A 9,540-nucleotide genomic window follows, 5' to 3' on the forward strand; every position below is an offset into this window, starting at 1 on the left:
GGGAATGGCCTTTCCTAACATCATACTTCAACAACTCTTCTGAAATGATCCCTTTGAACTATGGTGTTGGAGAAGAGTACTAACTGTACCATAGACTGGCAAAAGAATAAAGAGATATATCTTCGAGAAGGTATAGGCAGAATGCTCCTTGAAGGCAAAGATGATAAAGCTTCATTTCACATACTTTGAATATGTTGCTAGGAGAGGTTATTCCATGGAAAGGAACATCACAGTTGAAAATGAGAAGGAAAGGAAGACCCTCAACCAGATAGGTTGACACAATGACTACAGCAATGGGCCTGAGAGTGTGAGATTGTTAGGATACCACAAGATAGGATAGCATTCAAATCAGTGATGGCCCCTAATAACAGCAGGTACAAAGTATGTGACATGAAACTTTGCTATCCCTGCTTCCAAGAAGTCTTCTGGCTGCACTTCCGTCAGGCTTCAACAAAAATAGCTTCAATCGGGTGCACTTTAGTGTTCAAACTACAGCATTGCTCTTTTAGTACTTTGACAAAGTCAATGACAGCAGACTTTTCAAATGTTCTATGTCTCCAGATCTCATGACTACTTGTATCATGGCTCTTCATGGTGAATCCAAGCAGGATTAAATCATTGACAGTTTCTGTCTTTTTACCATCTACCATGATATCACTTATTGACCTGGTGATGAGGATTTCCATTTTTTTCTTTATGTTGAGATGTAATCCATATTGAAGCTTACAGTCCTTGAACAAGGTTCCAAGCACCTCAAGTCAAATTTACTTTCTGTAAGCAAGGTTCTGTTGTCTACATAATGAAGGTTGTTGATGTGTCTTCCTCCTATCCTGATACAACTTTCATCTTCACGAAGTCTAGCTTTTCTAATGATTTGTTTAGCATATAGAGATTGAATAGGTATGAAGAAAGGATACATTTCTGATGAGCATCTTTCCTGATGTGCATGCAGTGTTCACTTGCTCTGTTCAGACAGCAGATTCTTAGTCTAGGTATACGTTTTGTGTAATCTTATTTAAGTGTCTGAGATTCCCATTCTTTCAATGTTAGCCATAGTTTGTTATGATCTACACAGTCAAGTGCCTGTTCATAGTCAATAAAACACATTCTTCTGTTATTCTCCCTGCTTTCAGCCAAAATCTATCTGACATCAGCACAGCCTACACTTCTGAGACTTCTCTGTTAATGTAGTGTTCTAGCCATTTTAAATGATCTTCAGCAATATTTTGTTTGCATGTGATATCAATTATATAATTTCTACATAATATAATATAATATAATATAATATAATATAATATAATATAATATAATATAATATAATATGATATGTTATGATATGATATAATATAATATAATTATAATTTCTACATTCTGGTTTTTCACCTTTATTGGGAATGGGGACAAATATAGATCTCTCCCAGTCAGTTGGCCAGGTCTTCCAAATTTTCTGGCACTGACTGGTGAACACATTCAGGACATCATCTGTCAAATGTTATTTTATCAATTCCAGGACCTTATTTTTTGCTAGTGCCTTCAATGCAGCTTGGACTTCTTTCCTCATTGTCCCTGACTCTTTATCATAGGAAACTACCTGAAATTTTTCAATGTCAACCTATTCTTTTTTTGTTCAATGACTCCATGTATTCCCTCTATCTTCTTTTGATGCTTCTTGGATCACTCAGGATTTTTCCCACAGTGTCTCTCAGTATTGAATCTTGAAGCTTGAATTTGTTTTTCAGTTCTTTTAACTTGAGACATGCCAAGTGAGTTCTTCCTTTCTTATTCTCCAACTCTAACTATTGGACTGATCCTTGGGGAAGGGCATCATATTTGTAAGGGTGTAGGGACAGCACAGGAAAGGAAGATCCTGGATGAGATGGATTGATGTGGTAACTGTGGTCATAGAGGTAGATGTGTCAAAGTCAGCGAGACTGGCTCAGGACAGTGCAAGCTTCAGAACTGTTGTTCATAGGGTCTCTATGCACATAACAACAACAGCTACCTTGTTATGTAATCCCAATCAGCCCTTTGAAGTCTTCTGCTCATCTCTTTTGCTTCAGCTTCTGCACTCTGTTTGACTTCTTGATGCTCTGGTGCAATTTCCAGATTCTCTTTTGACATTTATTTTGGTTTTTTTTTCTTTCTCCTTCTGTCTTCTTAATTACCTTTTGCTCTCTTCATGGATGTTATCTTTGACATCACACAACTCACCTGATCTTTGATCACTTGTGTTCAATGCCTTAAATCTATTCTTGAGCTGAATTTTAAATTCAATTGGGATAGATCCAGGTCATCCTTTGGTTATTGTGGACATGTTTTCATTTTCTTCAACCTCAGTGTGAACTTGCACAGAAGTTATTGATGATCTGTTTCACAGTAAGCACCTGGTCTGATTTTGACTGTGTTTCAAATGTCTAAACTGTAAATTGCTTTCAATAAAGGCAGAAGAGGAAAGGAAAGAGTATCTGAAAAATGGGAAGCATGAGAGAGACTTGACTTGCTGGCTTTGAAAATGGAGGAGACATATGATGAAGAATGTGAATAGGTTTAAGGAACTGAAGGTCAGCGAGGAACAAGGACTTCATCCTATAGCCCCAAACAACTTGATTTTGCCACACATGAATGAACTTAGAGTATGCTATTTTCTCAATCTCCTGGTAAGAGCCTCTTCAGGCCAACACTTGATTTCAGTCTAATGAGATGAGGCTCTGAGAACCAGCTGACTTTTGAGAAAATAAACAGATGGTGTTTTAAACTGCTAAATGTGTAGTAATTTGTCACATTAAAATACAAAACATATCTTTTAGTTAAGGAGAAGAGAAAGATCTATTATTGTGAGGAGTTGTAAGCCTATATCCAAATACCTGCAGGGACCTAGCAAAGCACTCTAGCTCAACAGAACAACAACAGAAGCACAATCAGAGATGTTGTTATGTACCATATCGAAGGCTGTAGTCTTCTATCTTATTCAACAAGTGCTTCAAGTCTTCTTCATTTTCTGCAGTGCAGTTGTGTCATCTGCGTAAGGCAGATTGTTGATGAATCTACATTTCTTATGCCACATTCTTCTTAATATAGTTCATGTTCTTGGATGAATTGTTCAGCATACATATTGAATAGGTATAAAGAAAGGATACAACCCTGATGAACACCGTTCCTAATTAGGACAACTGCTTCTTGGTTTCTCATGAACACAATTAACAGTTCTGGAATTCCCATTCTTCTCAATGTCAGTCATAATTTGTTATTTTCCACACAGTAAGTAACCTTTACATAATCAAGAAAATACAAGTAAACATCTTTCTGGTGTTGCTCTGTAATGAAAATTCAGTCTTGGAGTCAAAGAAGCAATGCAGAGACTGGTGTCCACTCAGAGCTGCGCACTCACTTGAACAAACTCAACCCCATCTTATCCTTCCATTTTTATAAGAATAGAGGCTTTACATGAATAAATATCTTAATTCTTCAAGAAAATGCAGGAAAACAAAATTTTTACATAAAATCCCTCATTTAAACTTTGAAACCACTGTGGTGATCAGCTTTGTGCTGACCAAAACTCAGCTGAGGCAGATATGACCTTGACTGAGGATGGCAGGAAAGGTCTTTCAGCAGAGCCCAAGTGCTTCTGAGAGCCCCGTGTGTGGACTTTTCCTGAAGACAGTGTGGAGACAATTTCCCCTTCTGCTCATTTAGAAAAGAAAAGGAAAATATTTATAGAATATTAACCTTCTGTAAACTATATAATGGAGTTTCCTAGCAATCTAAGGGATACTGGTCCCCTTTCCCCAGGATTGTTTTTGCTGTTGTTGGATGTTACTGAGTCAAGTATAACTCACAGTGACCCAGTGCACAACAGATCTGAATCCTGTCCTGTTCTGTGCCAGCCTCACAATCTCTAACACACTAGAACCACTAGAGTGACTGCAGTCACTCTGTCAATCCACTTAATTGAGGGTCTTTCTCTTTTTCACCATCCCTCCACCTTCCCACATATGATGTCCATCTCCAAAGAATAATCTCCCCTAGCCCAAAATATGTGAGATGAATCTTCACCATCCTTGTCTCCAAGGAGCACTCTGGCTGCACCTTCTCCAAGACTTATCTATTCTTTTGGCTGTCCATGAGATATTCAGTACTCTCCTCCAACACCACAGTTCAAAAGCATCAACTATTCTTCTGTTTTCCTTATTCATTCTAGTTCTCAGATACATAGCAAGTAATTGAGAAGTCCATCGCCTGAATCAAGCACATCTTAGTTTTCAAATTAACGTCATTGCTCCTCAACAATTTGGAGAGATCCCTGACTGCAGACTTTCTCAGTGCAATATGTTTTCTGATCTCTTGACTGCTGATACCAAGTGTATTGATTGTGAATCCAAGTAAGATGAAGTTGTTGACCGTTTCAATCTTCTCTCCATGAATCGTGTTGTTGTTGTTGTTGTGTCAATCGAGTTGGAACCAACCCATAGCTGACCCTCCAGTGGGTATTCAGAGGCAGTTAGTTGCATGGCAGCAGATTGTCCATCCTCCTCCAGAGAAGCAGCTGTCAGATTCAAACCATATGCCTTCAGGATTGCAGCACAGATTCTTACCACTAGGCTACCTTTAACCCTAAACCAGTGATTCGGTGGTGAGAATTTTTGTTTTCTTGATGATAAGATGCAATCCATATTGAAGGCTACAATGTATAACCTTCTGCAGCAAGTGTTTGAATTCCTCCTCACTTTCAACAAGTAAGGTTTTGTCATCTGCATAACAAAGGTTATTAATGAGTCTTCTTTCTGTCCTGATGCCACATTCTTCTTCACAGAGCCCAACTTCTCAAATAATTTTCTCAGCATATAGATTGAATAAGTATGGAGAAAAGGATACAATAGGCCAAACTCACTCAGCATTTCTTAAATTCAAGGAACTGAAGACCAAATTCAAGCCTTGAGTTGCAATACTTAAGGATGCTTTGGGAAGAATATTAAATGATCCAGGAAGCATTAAAAGAAGAAGGAAGAACTATACAGAGTCATTGTACCCAAAAGAATTGGTTGACACAGAAGAATTTCATGAAACAACATATGAGCAAGAACCAGTGGTGGTGTAGGAAGAAGTTTGAGATGCTCTGAAAGAATTAGTAAAAAACAAGGCCCCAGAAATTGACAGCATACCAGTTGACATATTTCAACAGACGCTGCCCTGGATGTGTTCATCAAGTTAAGCCAAGAAATCTGAAGGACAACCACCTGGCCAGCTGACTGGAAGAGATCTGTATTTGTTCCTATTCCAAAGAAAGGTGACCCGACAGAGTGTAGAAATTATTAAACAATAATGTCATTAGTATCACATGCAAGCAAGATTCTGCTGAAAATTATCCAAAAATAATTGGAACATCACATAAATACAGAACTGCCAGATGTGCAGCCTGGGTTTAAAAGAGGCTATGGTACTAGGGATATGATAGCTTATGTTAAATGGATCTTGGCTGAAAGCAGAGAGAATGTTTATCTGTTTCATTGCCCATGCAAAGACATTTGACTGTGTGGATCACCACAAACAGTGGCTAACTATGAGAAGAATGGGAATCCGAGAACATTTGATTGTGCTTATATGAAACCTTTATTTGGACCAGGAGGCAGTCATCAGAACAAAGCAAAGAAGCACTGAGTGGTTCAAGGTCAGGAAGGGTGTAAGCCATGATGTGTCCTATCTCCATACCTTTTCAATCTATATGCAGAACAGGTCATCCGGGATGTTGGGCTCTGTGAGGAGGAATGTGGCATCAGAATTGGAGAAAGATTCATCAACAAACTGCATTATGCAGATGACACAACCCTGCTTGCTGAAACTGAGGAGAACCTAAAGTGCTTGCTGCAAAACGTCAAGGACTGCGGCCTTCCATGCAGGTTGAAGCTCAACATCAATAAAACAAAGATTCTCACCACTGGGCCCATTGGCAGCATATGATATTTAGTGAATAGGTTGAGATTGTAAACAGCTTTAGTTTGCTCAGCTACACAATCAACACTCTTGATACCAGCAGCCAGGAAATAAGAAGATTAATTGCATTTAGAAAGTCTGCTGTCAGTTACCTCTCCAGAGTACTGAAGAGCAATGATGTCAGTTTATAGATTAAGGTGTGCCTGATACAGGCTAAAGTCTTCACAATTACTTGTGAAAGTTGGACAATGACTAGGGATGATAAAAAAAAAAGAACTGATGCCTTAGAGATGTAGTGCAGGAGTATTGAGTACACCATAGACTACCAAGAAAGCAAATAGGTTCATCCTAGAGAGGGTAAAGCCAGGCTATTCTTTGGAGGCAAGGATTCTGAGGCTTCATCTGCATACTTTGGGAATGTTGCAAATAAGGACCAGTCCTTGGAGAGGGACATCATGCTTAGAAGGGTGGAGGGACAACACAAGAGAGGAAGAGCCTTAATGAGATGGATTGATTCAGTGGATGGAGTAATTAGGGTAAGTGTGTTAGAGACAATAAGGTTGGCACAGGATAGAGCAGGATTCAGGGCTATTGTACAAAGGGTGACTATGAATCACAAGTGACTCAATGGCACATGCAACAACATCAGTGTTCCCTTGGTCTATTTGAACAACAACTTCTTGGTTTAGGTTTAGCATGAGCACAGTTAAGTATTCTGAGACTCCCATTCTTCTCAATGTTGTCCATAATTTGTCCACACTACCAAATGCCTTTGTGTAATCAATAAAGCACAAATAGACATTCTTTTGTTATTCTTGGCTTTCAGCCAGGACTCATCTACCATCAGCAGTGAAATTCCTAGTGTCATAACCTCTTCAGAATTCAGCTTGAACTTCTGGCAGTTCTTTGTGAATGTATTGTTTTGGCCATTTTTTAGTGATCTTCAGAAGTATTTTGTTTGCATGTGATATTAATGATATTGTTCTATAATTTCCACAGTGTGTTGAATCATCTTTCTTAGGAATGGAAACAAATATGGATCTCTTCCAGTTGGATGGCCAGGGACTTGTCCTCCAAATTTCCTGGCATAGACTGGTGAGTGCATCCAAAGCTTCATCTGTCATTTGAAACATGTCAATAGGTATCTCTTCGATTCCTGGGCCTTATTTTTCGTGACTACCTTCAGTTCAATTTAGACTTCTCCCTTCTTTGCCATTGGCTCTTGATCATGATTACACAGATGGAAAATAGTGACGCTGGGCTAAAAACGAAGTCTTTTATCCCAAAGTCATTTCATATTGCTTTCCATCCCACCTCCCTTTTGGACCAAAAAATATTTTAATGTAGAAATTTCCTGGCCTGGACTTTTCTCCTCTAGTTTATTAATAAGCCTTCTCCTCTTATTCAATATGTCTGCACTTCAGTCTCCCATCATGAGTTCCTATCATGGCTGTGGGCTTATTCTGTATGACCACATCCTCCAACATCCCAGGGTTTCAGGTTCCATTTTTATGAAATGTAAAACTTGTAGCTTAGTCTCCAGGCTCACAGTTCCAAATGCCTGAGAAAGCAATCTAATAGGTTCAGGTAATTTTAATAGAATTGGCCTTTCTTTGGTCACAGGCTAGGTCATGAATGACCCTTTGTAAACTCCCCTCTTATCCTAGGCACTCACTGTCCAGTTTCTAGGCAACTGGCCTCAGAGTCACTCAGCAGAAGCTGTGTTTGACACTTGGTGTCAGCTCCATTATGTGAGCAGAAGACCTGGAGCTAGCCATTTCCCTTAAAAGGAAATATAGACACAGCATACATCATCTGTTTAATCAGCTTGAAGCCTCTGAGACAGCCACAGCTGTCCTGCACAGAGAGCACAGCAAGAATGCAGAATGCGTCATCTCTTTAACAGCCCAGAGAGGTGAGAAGCCTGGGAGCGAATCAGCTCCAGACACATGGGTCCCTCTCAGCAGTTTCTCATACATGTGTGCACCTCCCCTCATCAGTTCCTTACATAGATCCCGAGCATTTTCATATACGTGTGTCCCTCCTCAGCAGTGTCTTACACATGTGTGCCCCCTCACCAGCTTCTTACTCCCAGCAGCCGTCTCTTACACATGTGCTCCCTCCAGCAGCTTCTTACACATGTGTCCTCCCTCCGTTTCTTACATGTGTCCTCCCTCAGCAGTTTCTTACACCTGTGTCCCCTCAGCGGTGTCGTACACACATATCCTCCAGGAATTTCTTGCACGTGTGCCCCCCCCAGTAGTTCATTATATCTATGTCCTCCCTCCCTACCAGTTCCTCACACAGCTCGGAGTATAAGCTGACACACAGAGGATGCCATTATTCTAGCAACAAGCCTTTCTTTTACCTGTTCGTAATGTGGAGAACCGGGAAATGACCTCTAAAAGCCATGGTAATAAATGTTGTTGTTGTTGTTGTTACGTGCCGTCGAGTCGTTTGCCACTCATAGCGACCCTATGCACAACAGCCCTAAACCCTGCTCTATCCTGCGCCAACCGCACTGCCTCTGACACACCCATCCCTATCACCCCAGTCACCGAATCAATCCATCTCATAGAGGGTCTTCCCCTCCTGTGCTGTCGCTCCACCCTCCCAAGCATGATGGAGAGCCAAGGACCCGTCCCTCCTGGCAACATGTCCAAAGTATGTCAGACAAAGCCCCAGAATCCTTGCCTCCAAGGAGTAGCTTGGTTTAATCCTCTCCAAGATGAATCTGTTTGTTTTCCTGGCAGTCCATGGTACATTCAGTACTCTTCTCCAGCACCACAGCTCAAAGGCATCAACTCTCCTTCTGTCCTCCCTAGTCATTGTTCAGCTCTCTGATGCTAGAAAAGAACACACTGTGAGAACAGAAGACTTATTTACCAGGAAAAGGGCAGCGCTGTAGGGTCCTCTTCAGGAATGCACCTGTCCAAAATCCCATGTTTTGAATGGATTTGGCCAGTTTATCATATTGAAGTTGTTAACAATTTCCGCTTGCTTGGCTCCACAATTAACACTCTTGGCACCAGAACTCAGGAAATCAAAAAATTAATTGCATTGGGGAAATCTGCTATCAAGGACTTCTCCAGAGTACTGAGGAACAACAATATTAGTCTAGAAACTAAGGTGCATCTGATCCAGGCCATGGTCTTTATAATTATTTGCTATGCATCAGAGAGCTGAACAACGACTAAGGATGACAGAAGAATTGATGCCTTTGAGTTGTGATGCTGGAGAAGAGTTTTGAAAACAGGTTTCTCCTTAGAGGCTAGAATTTTGAAGCTCTATCTCACGCACTTTGAGCACGTGGCCCGGAGAGACTGGTCTTGGGAGAAAGACACCATACTTGAAAGGGTAGAGGGCTCACTTTACCACAGGGGAAAAAGATCCCTGATGAGATGGATTGATACAGTAACTGGGGAGATAGGGGGTAGGGATGTCAGAGTCTGTGAGACTGCCTCAGAACAGGGTAGGCTTCAGAGCTGTGATACATAGGGTCATATAAGTTGCAGGTGACTCAATGGCACATAACAACAACAACAACAACATATATACAAAAAAAGTAAACTGCAAGTTGTTGTTTGCTGTTATGTGCCGTCGAGTCGTTTG

The sequence above is a fragment of the Elephantulus edwardii genome, unplaced genomic scaffold (assembly GCF_000299155.1).
Source record: "Elephantulus edwardii isolate Elephantulus edwardi_28Jun2011 unplaced genomic scaffold, EleEdw1.0 scaffold00172, whole genome shotgun sequence".
Taxonomy (NCBI): Eukaryota; Metazoa; Chordata; class Mammalia; order Macroscelidea; family Macroscelididae; genus Elephantulus; species Elephantulus edwardii.